The sequence below is a fragment of the Ranitomeya variabilis genome, chromosome 6, assembly GCF_051348905.1.
Source record: "Ranitomeya variabilis isolate aRanVar5 chromosome 6, aRanVar5.hap1, whole genome shotgun sequence".
Taxonomy (NCBI): Eukaryota; Metazoa; Chordata; class Amphibia; order Anura; family Dendrobatidae; genus Ranitomeya; species Ranitomeya variabilis.
Genome location: NC_135237.1, coordinates 268,372,343 through 268,390,203, shown reverse-complemented (window position 1 = coordinate 268,390,203; position 17,861 = coordinate 268,372,343). Strand labels below are relative to the sequence as shown.

The 17,861-nt window shown below is 42.2% G+C and overlaps 1 long non-coding RNA gene and 1 pseudogene across 1 annotated transcript in view; one reads left to right on the top strand and one right to left on the bottom strand.

Moving 5' to 3' along the window:
* Positions 1–1,812, top strand: part of LOC143782103 (polypeptide N-acetylgalactosaminyltransferase 12-like) — a 268,248-nt pseudogene extending 266,436 nt beyond the window's left edge.
* Positions 1–17,861, bottom strand: part of LOC143782298 (uncharacterized) — a 906,302-nt gene that overhangs the window by 386,457 nt on the left and 501,984 nt on the right. The gene's annotated exons all lie outside the window — the stretch shown is intronic.

Sequence of the window (17,861 nt, the reverse complement as noted above, 5' to 3'; positions counted from 1 at the left end):
AGTTGGAACACCCAGTAGCGCTGTCCCATTGTTCTCGGAATTCTATTGATACTTAAATAACCCAGTAGAACTTTCCCATTGTTCTCGGAATTCTATTGATACTAAATAACTAGTAGGACTCTCCCATTTTTCTCGGAATTCTATTGATATTTAAATAGCGCTGTAGAACTCTCCCATTGTTATCAGAATTCTATTGTCGTTTGACAACCCAGTAAAACTTTCCCATTGTTCTCATAATTTTATTGATCTTTAAACAATGCTGTATAACTCTCCTTTTGTTCTCGGAATTCTATTGTAGTTTGACAACACAGTAAAACTCTCCCATTGTTCTCAGAATTTTAAATTATGCTGTAGAACTCCTCCATTGTTCTTGTAATTTAACAGTTTGACATTGCAGACGCCTTCTTAATACTTCTGACTTTTGGTCCCAGTGGCATCCTCCCTCCAGCTCTAATTCACACACCTGGACCTGGTTGTTTATAGACTCTCAGTCTGCTTCAGTGAGCCGCTGGTAATATTCACATTTTCCCTTGTGAAGGCTTGGAGCTTTAGCAGTCGGCTTACTTCTCCTCTGGTGCTCTTGGAGGACATTTGGTGTTACAACTCTTGGAGACTGCTCAAGTTAAGTTTCTCCCCCCTTGTTTGTCTCCCTTGTCTTTAGTGTACAGTGGGGACTGACCAGTGCCTCATCCCCTGCTCCCCTATTCTAGCGATATACAGTGCTCAGGTTTCCTGCTTGGCGATTAGTGTGGAACCAATATAGGGACGGTAGGGTAGGCTGGGTGCTTTTAGATCTGTCTTGGGGTCTCCACTTCCCCATTACCTAGAGTTTGGGCTTCTTTCTCCTCATCCCTTCGTGTTGCACTTATTCTTCCCTCACTGTGCGTGACAATCTTATACTGCTCTCCTCTTATCTATTTATTCAAGTGCAGAGGAGCATGTCAAATTGCCAGTATCTGTGTTCTGTAAGTATGGATAAAAAAATGCATTCTAGCATTTGTTATAATGTCATATTTTCTTTATTGATATATTTTTACATAACAGCAAAGATAAGTTTTAAACAATTTTCATAACATTATACTAAAAAAATAAAGGTAAAAAAACTAGAAGTTCATTTAAATCCTCCCCCATAAAAAAATAAGATCAGAATTCTGTTTTTTTCTGTCATCCCACCCCCACAAAAAATGATTTAAAAAAAAACATAGTATAGTCCTTAAACGCAGATAACTGAAGAATATCCTATGCTCAACAGAGTGGGAACTGAATACAGAATGTATTACAACTGTATTAAATAGGCATTAAATGCACTGTACTTGTGCTTGTTTCATAACATTTGTTATTACAGTCTTGAGAACTGGAAAAATATATATATTGCACCAACTATTGGCGGTTTTATACTTGTTAACACAATATAAATATGCATACATGTGCCACAATCCAGGGAGGTGTAGTGAGTTAAGCTAGCTTTTATAGGATCATATTTATATTTCTACATAAAAGGGGACACCATTGACCAAGGTCACTATTAATGAGATAACACGTTCATCCTTCTGTGTATTATTGGTTAGGAGACCAAAACGGATTCAAGAAAAAATTGTAACTAATGTAATTTATTGTTATTTACAGGACGGTACTCTGCTGCACCAGCAAACGCAAAAGTGTGTTCAAGCCGAGAGAACTACTAGCATGAAAAACTCTGCACCTGTATTAAGACCATGCTCAAATTCTGACCTACAGAAATGGTTTTTCCGGGAGAGCAGATTATTAAATCCATTGTAGACTGCTGCAGCTATTTCTGATTTTCTTGGCTTCATTCATCAGCTTCCTATAAAATACCTGACACAAATATATGCAGTTGACATTCTTTTGTGATGAGTCCATGTAAGATTGGATTGATTTCAAATGTTATAAAGCAGTTATATTTCCTTTAATAAATGCCATTATTGTGTCCTGTGTAGTGTTGAGCGATACCGTCCGATACTTGAAAGTATCGGTATCGGAAAGTATCGGCCGATACCGTCACAGTATCGGAATCCAATCCGATACCGATACCCGATACCAATACAAGTCAATGGGACTCAAGTATCGGACGGTATCCCTGATGGTTCCCAGGGTCTGAAGGAGAGGAAACTCTCCTTCAGGCCCTGGGATCCATATAAATGTGTAAAAGAAAGAATTAAAATAAAAAATATCGCTATACTCACCTGTCCGACGCAGCCGGGACTTCAGCGAGGGAACCGGCAGCGTTGTTGTTTAAAAATCGCGCTATTACTTGGTTACGTGAATTCCCGGCTTGTGATTGGTCAGGTCGGCCATGTTGCCGGGACGCGGACCAATCACAGCAAGCCGTGACGAAATTACGTCACGGCTTGCTGTGATTGGTCCGCGTCCCGGCAATATGGCCGCCCTGACCAATCACAAGCCGGGACGTCACGGGAGGCTGGACACGCGCTCATTTTAAAATGGGCGCGTGTCCAGCCTCCCGTGACGTCACGGCTTGTGATTGGTTGCGCCGCGATCAACCAATCACAAGCCGGGAGGCTGGACGCGCTCATTTTGAAATGGGCGCGTGTCCAGCCTCCCGTGACGTCACGGCTTGTGATTGGTTGCGCCGCGATCAACCAATCACAAGCCGGGAGGCTGGACGCGCTCATTTTGAAATGGGCGCGTGTCCAGCCTCCCGGCTTGTGATTGGTTGACCGCGACGCAACCAATCACAAGCCGTGACGTCACGGGAGGCTGGACACGCGCCCTTTTTAAAATGAGCGCGTTTCCAGCCTCCCGTGACGTCACGGCTTGTGATTGGTTAATGGCGGCCATGTTGCCGGGACGCGGACCAATCACAGCAAGCCGTGACGTATTTTCGTCACGGCTTGCTGTGATTGGTCCGCGGCCCGGCAACATGGCCGCCCTGACCAATCACAAGCCGGGACTTCGCGTAACCATGTAAAAGCGGGAATTTTAAACAAACAACGCTGCCGGTTCCTGCGCTGAGGTCCCGGCTGCGTCGGACAGGTGAGTATAGCGATATTTTTTATTTTAATTCTCTATTTTACACATTTTAACATTAATGTTGTTCCGATACCCGATACCCGATACCACAAGAGTATCGGAATCCCGGTATCGGAATTCCGATACAGCAAGTATCGGCCGATACCCGATACTTGCAGCATCGGAATGCTCAACACTAGTCCTGTGTTTTCTGTAAATTAGCAACAGTGGAAAGTAAAGCAGTTCATACAAGGTCCAATATTAAAACCTAATCCAATGTTCAGGCTGTGATTCTAATGATCCAAATAACTTGTCATTGTTCAAAATAGAATTACTTCATATAGAGAATATCTAGATAGGAGAAGCACTCTGCAGAACGCTATGCGACACTTCAAGGATGCAATCATGCACAGATGTCAGTTAGTTATTTATCATAAATAGTTATGTTTGATCCGCTGTACACAGAGATGCTAAAGATCAATTACTGGAAATCTAAACACTCATGCAAAAAATCTCCTTTAAGGGGTTGTATTAGAAAATTTAAAAGCTGCACTTAGGAAATAATATATATAAAATAAATACAAACACCTAATATACACTTACCCTTTTATTCGCTGCCATTCCATCAGCACCACTTTCCAGTGATACCCTGTTTACAGTGGTTGCAGATGTCATGTCCTGCATACCCCATGTAACCACTGCAGCTAATCATTGATGTCGGCCATCAAGTGGGGTATTTGGAACATCACCGCTGCAGCCATGATAAACTTAAGACCAAAAGCAACAAGTACAGACTGCTGCAATGATAGGCAGTATAATGGTACTACTATGATATGCTTCCTCAATATTAATTTTCAGGGTAAAAAAAAAAAATCACATTTTTTGCAAAGGGGTATTTAAATCCAAATTATCTGAATTTGTGCTCTTTTACTCAATGAATTTGGTGCGCTAATATAAATTCCCCTACATAGTTTCTGTTTGTTTTCAATAGTTTTGATTCCATGGATGCTGGCTATGTCACTTAGTAGTTATGCCAATAAGTTTTTGTACCAGGAGCATGAAGCCTGAATGCACCTCCATTAAAGGCCACTTACCCTGATCAATTATTATCAAAAATCATTTCTAGGTGATCAATAACAATAATTGGAAATTGGTAATGAAGAAATAAATTTACAATAAACAATAACATTATTGGTTACTGTTGAGATTTAATATTTGTTACTAAAATAATTGTGATTTAGAGGTCTGTAAATGCCACCATACGTCATTTGCATGGGGTAACCAGAGGATCCTGCCTCTTCTTCCAGTATAACAGCATTGTCAGTGTCAGAGGTGTATCTAGCTTTTCTGACACCCAGGACAATAATTCAGTTTGGCCTTCCGCCCCCCAGGTCAATCCACTTGAGTAGTTATCATGTGACCACTTATATGCTGACAAGCTGCTTTTCCTGATTCTCTCAACGTTCAGTGAAATATGACTGCACCTGCTTCACTGAGGGAAGCAGGGAGAGAAGCTAGTTGTTACATGACTGTGAATATGAAAATCGCAAATGAATGATCACATGATGACCGCTGGAACCAGGAAGCAGAGCTGAGTCCTTATAGTGAGTATATTACATGCTGTTAGGATTGGACATGTAACCAAAACAAATGGACGGAATGGGAAAAATTTTGGGGGAAAATAATAAAAATATACATACGAAAATATACTTATGTGTGATCTAGCTAAATTATATATACAAAAATGTATCTATAAAAATATTCCATACGTCCAACAAAAAAAAGAGTGCAAGAAACAGTCACAAATAAGCAAAAACCAAAACCTGGATGTGGATAGCACTGGAAATATTATATAACAACAAATGATTTGTGAAAAAATTTTGGAAGGGACGAAAATGTTAAGGATAAAAATATGCCTATATTAGTGGTAATTGGGCAATAAATTGGCACTATATGCAAAATGTACCCGCACACATAAAAATAATAAAAGACTGAACAAACAATATATATAAATAAATCAATCAGAATGGGGACCACATAAAAACTACGGGATATATGGGGACTGAATATATTATAAAAATAGATCATAATACATCACCGTAAAATGGATGAATAACTAAAGATATAAATATAGTCCCACATAAATATCAAGATAGTGTGCCAAAAAGAAGGCTGTAATGGATGGATAAATTATTAAACTTATTACCTGACACCTGTATGCAGTGCTTAGATGTGATGTAAAAAATGCACAAACAATATTAATCCAAAATAAGATATATATATATTCTATAAATATATTTAAAATAATCTAACACCATATGTGCAATAAATAATAAAAATGCCACTCAAAAACTCATGATTTCATAATAAAAAAGACTGAAAAAAGCCACTCAGAAACTCATGATTTCATAATCAACAAGACTGTGCAAAAATCAGGAAGTACACTAAAATCAGTGAAAGAAATAATACACCGTGAGCTCTGCATAAAGGTGGCAGAAACAAATTTTTTACCAGTCAAGTAGTATGGCTGTGGTCCTGGAAGAGGTGCGGCGCACACCCCGACGTGCGTTTCGGAAAGTCCTTCGTCATGGGATGAAACATGCTGCAGTGCTTAATGTTATATTTAAAAGGGTTGTCCAGATTTCTGTCTGCAGTAACTCTAGTTGACTGCAGTTTTCTGAATTTTCATGAGCGCACCACACAGTATCAGGATCTTCTGGTGCTGTCAGCAAGAGTGCAAGTATGCCATGTGCATTCTTCCGGCCACATTCCAACTAGACGTATGCAGCCTTGCTCAATTCACTTGTATCGAGTGAGATCACACATCTCTAGTTGACACATGACTGCACGTATGCAAATCACATACTTGTAGTTGCATGACCTCTTAGTCTCACCGCTGGCACCAGATGATCCTGACAGTGTGCAATGCATTCACTGAAAGATTCAGAATTCTGCAGTCTCATAGAACGACTGCTGACTTTCACCACAAACTTGAACAACCCCTTTAATGCTGCTAACATATATAATAACATGGTAACTCTTAACAGTGCAATACTTTATTAACCATTTTATAGCAATATATCACGTAATATTATAAGTTATGGATTGTTACATGTGTACAGGATCAGAACCAATAGCAGCACAAGCATCCAACACTAGTACATAAATATATAATGGATTTTATTTCTATTGTGCCAACATATTCTGCAGCACTTTACATTTTGGAGGGGACTTGTACAGACAATAAAAGACATTACAGCATAACAATAATCACATAAGTCAACAATACATCACCAGAACCACCATCAGCACATGAATATACAGTATCATCAGAATCATCAGTCTAGAAACACATCTCCAGAACCATTATCAGTACAGAAATATGTCACCCGAACCATCATAAGTAGAGAAATACATCACCAGAACCAGCATCAGTACATGAATACATCACCAAGCTTAGTACAGCAATCAATTGTAATGTCAGGTCAGCTCCATATACAATTGTATCACATAAACCTACAACTCCCAGAATGTCCTTAATCCCTTTCCCACCTTCCATACGTCCCTTTGACCTGGGTCTTACTGACCTGGGATGCATGGATGCGTCCCAGCGATTTTGCGTGCACATGGGCTGTGCGTGCGCGATTGCCTGTTGGGTGTCAGCTGATTCTGACAGCTGACACCAGACACTCAGTGCCAGAAGCGATCCCGCACCATTCCTGGCACAGTTCCTTAACCCCCTAAATGCTGTGATCACACTTGATCACAGAAATTTGGGAGCAGGCAGAGGGACGACAGCTAGTGATGAGCGAATATACTCGTTACTCAAGATTTCTCGAGCACGCTCGGTTGTCCTCGAGTATTTTTTAGTGCTCAGAAAATTATTTTTTATTGCCGCAGCTGAATGATTTACATCTGTTAGCCAGCATAAGTACATGTACATGTACTTACCATTTACCAGGGATCCTGACAGGTACACGGATGCCCCCTCCTCATTCCATGTTAAGGTGCTTAAGTTTCTCATAACAGTGCCAGATACATGGCAGCTCTGCAATTAGAGTGTTACTTATGTCTTTGGCCTTTCAAACTTTGTACATTATGCCCTCCTATCATGGTAATATACGTCCGGGAACACGACTTGACCTAAAGATACGGGTTACCTCTAGATGCCCCTTATAGTATGTCTATATATACCTTATGCAGTGCTGATATTTTTATCATTTATCACAGTGACAGAATTTGCACTAAGGAGTTTGTCCTTTTTCCTCTACTTTTGCCACTTTTACATATCTATTCGGAAACCAAGGTAATCAGCTTATTTTGCACCTATTATTACCTACATTACCTACACTATACTACCTTATCCTGAATAACGATACACCTTAGACAAAGCACTATTGCTTCTAACTAGTAGTCTCTACCAGCTCTGGCTGCATGTCTTTATACTCTTTGTTCTTATTGGTTGTATGATTATTATTTTATTATCTTCTCTTTGAGTAATTTGCTTCCATTATGTATTTTTCTTTGCCTAATATTACTATGTGTAAACTGATAATGTTTCTTTATTTCCTTAATAACCACCTGAATAAGACTCGGGAGGGTCGAAATGTTGGGTTTCTATCTGCACGTAATTTTCTGTGGCAATTTTTTTGTTATCCTAAATAAACTTGTTGAAATACTTTTTGCATCATACCAATTCTGAGTGTGCGGTAATTTTCGATATATGTTTATTTGGGCCGCAAGATCCGTTTTACCAGCACCTCCCTGTCTATGACCTGAGTGCGCACCATTATTCCCTTCCAAAAATGTCATGTGTCAGAATATGCTACCAATAAAAACGTCAACTCGTCCTGCAAAAAACAAGCTCTCACATGACTGTCGGCCGAAATATAGAAAAACTATAGCTCTCAAAATATGGTGATGCTTTTTCGCAATAAAAAGCATTTTTTAGATTGTGACAGCAGCCAAACATAAAAACCCAATACAAATCAAAGCACTCAGCACTTTGCTTTCACTATATCTTTATTTTGCATATTAACCCCTTTCTGACCTCGGACGGGATAGTACTTCCGAGGTCAGATCCCCCTCTTTGATGCAGGGCTCCGGCGGTGAGCCCCCATCAAAGCCAGGACATGTCAGCTGTTTTGAACAGCTGACATGTGCCCACAATAGCGGCGGGTGAAATCGCAATTCACCCTCCGCTATTAACTAGTTAAATGCCGCTGTCAAACGCAGACAGCAGCATTTAACCGGCGCTTCCGGACGGGCGGCCGGAAATGAGCGCATCCTTGAGACCTCTCTGGTTACTGATCCTGGATAGCTGTGAGCGCCACCCTGTGGTCGGCGCTCACAGCACACCTGCATTTCTGCAGCATAGCAGCGATCTGATGATGGAGGCTATTGAAGCATGGCAAAAGTAAAAAAAAAAGTTAAAAAAATGTGAAAAAAATAAAAAAAATATAAAAGTTTAAATCACCCCCCTTTCGCCCCATTCAAAATAAATCAATAAAAAAAAATCAAACCTACACATATTTGGTATCGCCGCGTTCAGAATCGCCCGATCTATCAATAAAAAAAAGGATTAACCTGATCGCTAAACGGCGAAACAGAATTACGTTTTTCTGGTCGCCGCGACATTGCTCCACCTCCCATAGGGGTGGAGCCGCATATTCATCACTGTAATGAGCGGTACCACATGACCGCTCATACAGGACAAGCTGCGGCGCTGAGAGGAGGCATCGCGGGAGCTGAGTGAGTATTTTAATGCAAACGGGCGGGCGCATAGGGGGTGGGAGGCGGGTGGTGACCAGGAACTTTATTTTAAACATGAAAAAACCCAAAAACCTTAATTTGTCATTCCTTCTCTCCAGCGAACGCTGCTGGGGAGAAGGAATGAATACTGGCTTCAGCACCACATGCAGAAGAGACAGCGCTTAACTCTAGCGCTGTCTCCTGCACGGTCCGTGTGGTCCTCAGTCGGCACACGGCTGCCGCACATGTGCCACACTGATGTGCCACATGAGCACACGAACACGGATAACTCCGGTACCGATTTTACCGGTACCGGAATTATCTGAACGTGTGAGACTGGCCTAACAAAAGCTTCAACTCAATCCACAAAAAAAGCAAGTCCTAACTCAGGTATATCATCTGGCAATAGAAATATAGGGAGCTTTCATATTACTAGTAGCACAAAAGCTCTAGAAAAGCGATATGGCTCCTCGCCCCTCAAAAGAAAATTCAGCAAATTCTGTGCTCCCATATCCAATTGCCCACCTCTCTTCTGAACCCCACAGTGTATCTAATCCACATATAGGGTCCACATTTGGCATTTCTGTAGAGATGAGTAGAGATGAGCGAAGGTTTCAATATTCGGTTGGGCTCACGGTAGCCGAATTTGCAATATTTGCCGATTTAACCGCCAAATATTCACCAATTATAGCAGAACGCCCTTAAAGTTAATAGGAGGCAAAAATAAATTAAAATAAATGTATACACAACACAAGCACCGGTGTTTCCCAAGCTGTGTGACAGCATGGGCAATACCGGCGATGTGGTTCTGATTGGCGGTAACATTACCGCCATCCGAGCCGTGTGGGGTCACACTGTCAGCGTGACCCTGCAGAGATACTGTAACCCATGGAACAAAGCTTACCGCAAGTGGCAGCTGCTGAGAAACAACTTCTCCCATCAGCCTATGTCTGCTGTCACTGATAATAGTGACAGCAGGTGCCATTGATGGGAGAACTAGTCACTCGTCAGTCGGTACCTGTGCACAAACTTTTCAAAAACCTTACCGCCATCAGAGCTTTGGGGTCATGCTGTCAGATGTCAGCTTGACCCTGCAGAGATACTGTGACCCACAGCGGTGACCTGCAGTAAAAAGCTTACTGCAGGTCAGCAGGCACCGGCTGATGAGATGAGAGACTACTCCTCCCATCAGGCTACATCTGCTGTCATTGATAACAATGATAGTGAGAGCCGCTGATGGGAGAAATAGTCTCTTATCAGCCACGGTGCCTGTGCGCAAAGTAAAAAAAAAAAACAACATGTAAATGAATTAAGTACATATTAAAAAAAAACAAAAAAAACATTATACTCACCTAACACCAAATCGCCGATGCCCATGTCTCCTATAAAAAATCTAAAATAATAAACCACCATATACTCACCTGTCTATCATAGTCCATGTAATTCCGAGTGTCTCATGGCGATCTCACATGTAGAACAGTCACATCGGGAGATGTGACTGCTTTTCCTTGCCACCAGGATACACTTACAGGAGGTAATCGCTCCCGCAGTGTAAAGAGCTGAGCTGCTGTGAGAGCAGTCACACGAGTTCATGAAGAACGTCAGTGAACTTTCTCATGCAGCGGTGGTGCCATAAGTGAGATCATCGAAGCCCCTCAGCTGATGTACTCGTGTGACCTCTCTCATGGCAGCTCAATGTTATACACTGCAGCAGCGTTTACCTCCTGTGTCAGTGTATAGCTGGCTGTCTTTGAGAGCAGTCACATATGTGACTGCTCTCAACTTCATCAAGATCATCGTGGGACATTATGGATCATTATCTTCTCGAAGGACAGATGAGGAATATTGTGGTTTATTATTTTATTTTTGTTGCAGGAGACGTTGATTAGACTTTCGGTGAGTATTGTTTAATTTAGATTCAATAAAGGAGTCTCTGTCATTATATCAAATAAAAGACTTTATGTTGGGTGTGTGTGTTTTTTATAATATCATTATGGGGTTAGTAATGGAGGTATCTTATAGACGCCACTCCATTACAAACATGTTAGCTTGATGTCACCTGACAATACAAAGGTAACTTCATCTTCCCCAACCATTACCCCACTTACGACCGCTAAAGAGCAAGTGGAAGAGCGAGGCTAAGCACCAGATTTGGCGCATCTTATAGATGCACCTTTTCTGGGGTGGCTGAGAGCTGATGTTTTTATTCTGGGAGGGGGCCAATATCCATGGCCCCTTCCTAGGCTATTAATATCAGCCCACAGCTGTCTGCCTAGTCTTTGCTAGTTAGATTTTAGATATGTAAAATTTTTTCTGGGGTCCCCCTGTAAACTTGCCAGTAGAGGCTAAGCAAACAGCTATGAGCAGATATTAATAACCTGGGATCCTTTATGGCTATTGGCTCCTTCCCAGAATACTAGCATCAACCCTATGTAGGTTCATTCTGTTAATGCTCCTGCATAGCCTAGTGACAGTGTGTGCGTGCGTGTTTAGTTACAAGCTTAGTAATTAAGGTCTGTGGCTGACACACTTTCATTCCTAAACCTAGGGCTTGGTGATAATGACAGCTGCTGACAGGAAGCCATAATCCCTTTACCCTGATGTACTGCATAAGAATGAAAAAGGTGTTGAGCCAAAAAATTACATCACTAAACTTTTCTTTAATATCGTTATTCAGCTCAAAAAGCCTTCATTGTTGTACAAAAACACATACAAAACAGTGCAAAAACATGCGTTTTTGTAACAGCATTTTTGCTGCCAGGAGATGCAGAAGCCTTGCAGAAATTTCTGCAAGCAAAAATGTGCGCACACACTCTAAAGGCTGGAGTCACACTTGCAATTTTAAAATCAGGACGATTTTGTGCCTGCAAAGTCAGACGAGTTTAATGGAAGTGTAATATGTTTTTCATGTGAGTACAATCCAATTTTTAACACCTAGAATTCGATTTACATCCTAAGGTCGGTTTCACACGTCCTGATATTTCTGGTACTGGAAAAAACTGTACTGGAGATGTCAGTGTCCCTGTGTCCATGTGTGCAATACGTGTGGCAACCGTGTGCCGCATCAGTACCACACGACAGGCGTCAGGGAAGCAGCGGTACAGTAAGCGCTGTTCCCTGCCGCCGGGTGCTGAAGACAACTCTCATCATTCTTCCCTGCTCGTGCTTATAGCCAGCAGGGGACAAGAGTTGTATTCAAATGAGAACAATGACAGTAGACAATGGCATTTGAGACTATTACTCCCATCAGCCTACACCTACGCCGCTAAGAACAGTGACAGCAGGAGTGGCTGATGTGGAGTATTCCTCACCTGCCGCCTTCGCTATAAATAAATAAATGAAAAAAATGGCATGGGTTCTCCTGTATTTTCTATAACCAGCCAGGCAAAACTCACAGCTAGAGGCTGCAACCCTCAGCTGTCAACATTCGCAAGGCTGGTTATCAAGAAAGAGGGGTCCCCGCACGATATTTTTAAATTAATTTAATAAATAATTTTAAAAAATGGCATGGAGTCCCCTCCATTTTTGACAAACAGCCATGTTACAGCTGAGAGCTGGGGGCTGGTATTCTCAGGCTGTTAAGGGGCCACAGATATTGACCACCCCAGCCTAAAAATAGCAGCCCGCAGCCTCCCAGAAAAGGCACATCTATTTGATGCGCTAATTCTGACACTTAGCCTGGCTCTTCCCACTTGCCCTGTAGGGGTGGCAAGTGGGGTTCATATTTGTGGGATTGATGTCACCTTTGTATTGTCTGGTGACATCAAGCCAACTTCTTAGTAATTGAGAGGCGTCTATAAGACACCTATCCATTACTAATCCTATAGTTGTATTTGTTAGAATCTGTTTAGTTTGTGACTATCCACCATTTTCTTGTGGAGTTCTGGCTGCTGGTCTTTTTCCCCTGGTGCTGGGTTTGTCTTGGGTCAGGTATTGTATCACTCTTTATTAACCAGCACCTAACTCCCAGTCCTTGCTGGACAATAGTGTTAATCTGCTTGAGCTCTAGCTTGGTGCTTTGCTTTGTCTTCTGTGTGTTATTTGTGCAGTGCTGGTACCTCTGGTTCTGCTAGCCTTAGTTTCTGTTTTCTATTAGGTGGTGACCCATTTTTGTACCTAGTCCTTAGTTCTTTTAGGGAACCCCTTCCCCTTATCTATAGGTCTTCGCTTGAGATTAGCCTAGGATCGTCGGTGAGTCTATTCGCAAGGAATGGGTCGCCCACTCCATTGTAGGGTTTCAGTCTAGTCATAGTGCAGGGTCAGTTTTCCCCCTTCTACCTTAGTCCCATGTTGTAGATCTGTAACAGTTTGTCCAGCCAGAAAGAAGTATATAAAAAAAAACCTCCCGGATTTCTGCAATATGAACAGCGTTCTAGATCTTGCTCAGTGTCTGCAAGGGTTAACGTTGGAAGTTGCCAGCTTACAACAGCACAAGAGTAATTGCCCTGGCACCTGCTCTGAAGAACCTAAGGTGGGTTTGCCTGAATGTTTTTCTGGTAAACGGCAAGAATTTTTTTCATTTAAAAATGCATGTTTACGTTATTTTCGGATAAGACCCAGGTCTTCAGGGACTGATTTACAGCGTGTGGATTATTATGTCGTTATTGCGAGGTGAGCCACAAGTTTGGGCATTTTCATTGCTTCCAGATGATCCTTGTTTGATGTCAGTAGAAGCTTTTTTTTCTGCTATGGGGGTATTATATGATGATCCTGATCGGGCCACTACAGCCGAGGCAGAAAGGTGGCTGAAACAGGGTTCTGGCAACGCTGAGAGATATTGTACCCAGTTCAGACAATGGTCTGCAGAGGTCAGCTGGAATGATCCAGCAAACAAGAGTCAGTTTTTAGCAGGTTTGAATGACAGGGTTAAAGATTTGCTCATTGCATATCCTGCACCTACTACACTTGAGGCTGCTATGCAATTAGCTATCCGGGTGGATAGAAGATTGAGAGGTAGACAGAATGAGAAGGTTTTAATTTTGCTGGAGAGCCCCGTTGACTGTGGGGAGCCGATGCAACATGGGGCGATGTCCTCTCATTCCCAGGAAAGGCAGAGAAGATTCTCTGAGGGGCTATGTCTTTATTGTGGTAAGGCTGACCATTTTATTAAGCAATGTGAAGGATGCATAAACAAGGAAAAGAGAAATAAAAGGTCAATCAGAATAACCCTCCCTTTCGCATTGCATTTTTACGGTCTGCAGGAGTTTCTTTTTTTGGCAGTTCTACCTGTCGTGGTGATTCGATTGATTTTCAAGTGATGGTGGGCTGTGGTTCTGCACTTAATTTGATTGATCAACAATTTCTAGACAAGTATAAGATTGATTCTGTACCTTTATCATGCCCTTTTCCTGTAGTGGCGATTGATAACACTCCTCTAGAGCATGGGTGCATTTCTCGAAAGGTCACTGGGTTTCCACTCACTGTGAATATGGAACACCAAGAATCTTTAGATGTGTTTGTACTTGATAAATTGCCTTTTCCAGTTGTCCTGGGGTTACCCTGGTTAAAAATGCACAATCCTGTACTGGACTGGTCGTCAAGTATGATAAGATCCTGGGGTCAGGAGTGTTATGGGAAATGTTGTGATGTACACATACTGCTGTTGTGAGCTATTTGAAGCCATTCAGGAATTCTGGAAAGTATTTTCAGAAGTGGAGTCACAAGCTCTACCACCCCATAGAGATTACGATTGCGCTATTGAGTTCGTCCCAGGTGCTACTCTCCCTAAGAGTCGTTTATTTAATTTGATTATTCCCAAGAGAGAGGCCTTAAAAGAATACCTGCAGACTAGTCTTGCTGCAGGTCAAATAAGACCCTCTAAGTCCCCTGTGACTGTGGGGTTCTTTTTTGTAAAAAAAAAAGATGGGGGTCTTAGGCCGTGTCTGGATTTCAGGGAGATTAATAAGATCACTGTGCACAATCCTTAACCCTTGCCGCTAATTCCGGATTTGTTCAACCAATTAGTTGGAGCTAAGTGGTTCTCTAAGATTGATCTCCGTGGGGCATATAATTTGCTGCGGGTTAAAGAAGGCGATGAATGAAAGACAGCCTTTAATTCCCCGGAAGGTCATTTTGAGTTTCTAGTTATGCCTTTCGGCCTTAGAAATGCTATGGCCTTTTTTCAAAATTTCATTAATGACATTAACGAGGCCGTTGATCGGTAGGAGTGTAATTGTTTATTTGGATGATATTTTGATCTATTCACCCGATCTGGAGTCCCATTGGCAGAGAGTCCGTGAGGTTCTGCAGATTCTGAGCGAAAACTCACTCTTTGCTAAAGTGGAGAAATGCGAGTTTGCGGTACAGAAAATTAGTTTTTTGGGGTACTTTGTTTCCAGTGATGGTTTTGAGATGGACCTGGTGAAGGTTCAAGCGGTATTGAGTGACCTAGACCTGAATGCTTGAAGTTGATTCAGAGATTTTTTGGGTTTACTAATTATTATAGAAAATTCATAAAGATTTTTTCTGTTATCGCAAAACTCCTTACTGATCTTACTAAGAAGGGTTCCATTACTGTCCAATGGTCCCCTGAGGCTGTTAAGGCTTTTGAGCATCTCAAGGAGAGGGTTAGCTCTGCTCCTGTTTTGTTCCAGACAGATGAGACTAAGCCCTTTCTGGTAGAGGTGGACGCCTCATCAGTAGGAGTGGGGGCTGTTCTGTCCCAGGAGGGAGAGGATGGGGTGCATCCCTGTGCTTTCTTTTCTAAGAAATTTTCAGAGGCGGAGCTCAACTATGATGTTGGGAACCAAGAATTGCTGGCTATTAATCTTGCGTTTGAGCATTGGCGACATATTTTGGAGGGCGCTAGACATCCTATACAAGTCTTTACTGATCATAAGAGCCTGATCTATCTGGATGCTGCTAAACTTTTGAATGCCCGCCAATCTAGGTGGGCATTGTTTTTTGCCCGGTTCCATTTCTCTGTGACATATATCCCTGGGACAAAAAATGTTAAAGCTGATGCTTTGTCTCGAAGTATCTCCCTAGCGGTTAATACTGAAAAGGAAGAATCTATTCTGCAGAGAATGGTGGTGGTGGCAGCATTAGGTTCTGAGTTGGAAAATTGCATTGTTAAAGACCAGGATGTGGCACCAATTAACACTACGTATGGGAAATTATTTGTGCCTAAAGCCCTGAGGAGAGCTTTGTTTATGGAATGTCATGAGTCTTGTTTGGCGGGTCATCCAGGCATTGCTGAAACAAGAAAGATATTTAACTGCATTTGGCCTACTTGTCTGGTTGGGCCCTACTAATGGTGTCTGCCGCTCCTGGGTTTTCTCCTGTTTGGTTTTCTTGAGCTTCAATCTTCAGGCTCTCATTAAGTAGTTATTGTTAATATAACACTGCAGTTGGCCTACTAGTGTGGTTGGGGCCTACTAACAGTGTCTGCCGCTGCTTTCTGTTCTCCACTGAACAGAGCTGAGGTTCAATCTTCAGGCTCTCATTAAGATGTTGTTTATATAACACGGCAGTTGACCTACTATTTTGGTTGGGCCTAGTAACGGTGTCTGCCGCACCTTGGTGTTGTCCTGTGTTTTCTCCTGTTTTGTTTTCCAGAGCTTCAATCTTCAGGCTTTCGGCCTTTATTTGTAATACTAAACTGCATTGGGCCTACTACTGTGGTTGGGCCCTTAAAACGGTGTCTGCCGCTCCTGGGTTTTCTACTCCACTGAACAAACCAATGCCGCCTGGTTAGTTCTGTTACCAATTTTGAACTGCATTTAGCCCACTTTATTCTTTGGGCCTATATCTGTGTTTCATCCTCATCCTGCCCATTGCCCAGCCAGTGCTAGATGAGTCTTGTGGTACATTGACCCAGACCACTACATTCACCTTGCACGCTACACAGCCACAATCTGACCCTGCTGAAAGTCAGGTTCCCCTTCCCGCATACTATACCACCTTACACAGGGACAAAGAAGAAGGTGCAGAGGAAAGTGCAGGTTCCTTCATCAGCTGGGAGGCATACTCGTTGGCGACGTCACAGGCACAGGGCCCCTCAGAGTACGCAGAAGTGTCGCTGCCGGTGGGAGGTGCCCCCGCCTTGCAAACACACCGCCGTACTTTGAGGGGCCCTTTGCCAGTGCCAATGCAAACGAGTGGGCCCCCCCTGCTTGCTCAGGATCACAGCACTTGCAAACTTGAAATACTTACCTCTCACTGCTCCACCGCCGTGACGTAGTCCATGTTTCCTGGGCCCACTAAAAACTTGAACCAGCCCTACCCCCACAACTTTAGCCAAATGACCCCCAATTTCCAATGCCCAACTATTATTATAAAGTTAATTAAGATTGACAAGCTTCAGAAACAAGAATGGATGTTTTTGCCATTAAAATGGGCACTGTAGGTGTTTTCCTGGCCCCCACTCACTGCCGACTATGCTTCCCCATTGACTTGCATTGGGTTTCGTGTTTCGGTCAATCCCCGACTTTTCGCGATAATCGGCCGATTGCACTCGACTCAACTTTTGAGATAGTCGGGTTTCGCAAAACCCGACTTGACCCCAAAAAAGTTAAAGTCGCTCAACCCTACTTACCACCAAGTTGGATTATGACCTGAATTCTTCAATGTCTTCCTAGGAATCTAAGAGTCCAGGAACCGCTTCCAGGTAAGGATCTTCCTGTTCTACAAAAAAGCAATGCCAAAAAATATATTTGGACAAAAATGGAAGATGATATCTAAACATTTAAATATTGCATTAGTTCTACTTAGCTTGATTTGTTGTTTTTTTTTTAAATGTTCAATAAAATCAACACATCTTCTTGAAGGTTCTTCTGAGTGAAACTTTTCTTGATGGAAGGTCCAAAGCGACTTCGCAATCCAACATTCAAAAGATGACCCTTTGACAAAAGCAGAAGATCCCTTCCAAGGTTCTTCTAGGATATGCATTAGCTATGCTATGGCTCATGCAATGAGCAACAAATTATTGCTCATAGCTCTGTGCATGCACATAGTTTCACAACAATGCAGTAAAACAACTCTTTGACAAGAACCTTTACTGCATTTATCATTGTGAAATGTGTCAGCATTACATAGGAACAACCAAGCACTTGAGCATGACCTTCTTCCCATAAATAGCTGGAGGATAACATGCTTCAGTGACTCCAAAGAGGGGAATG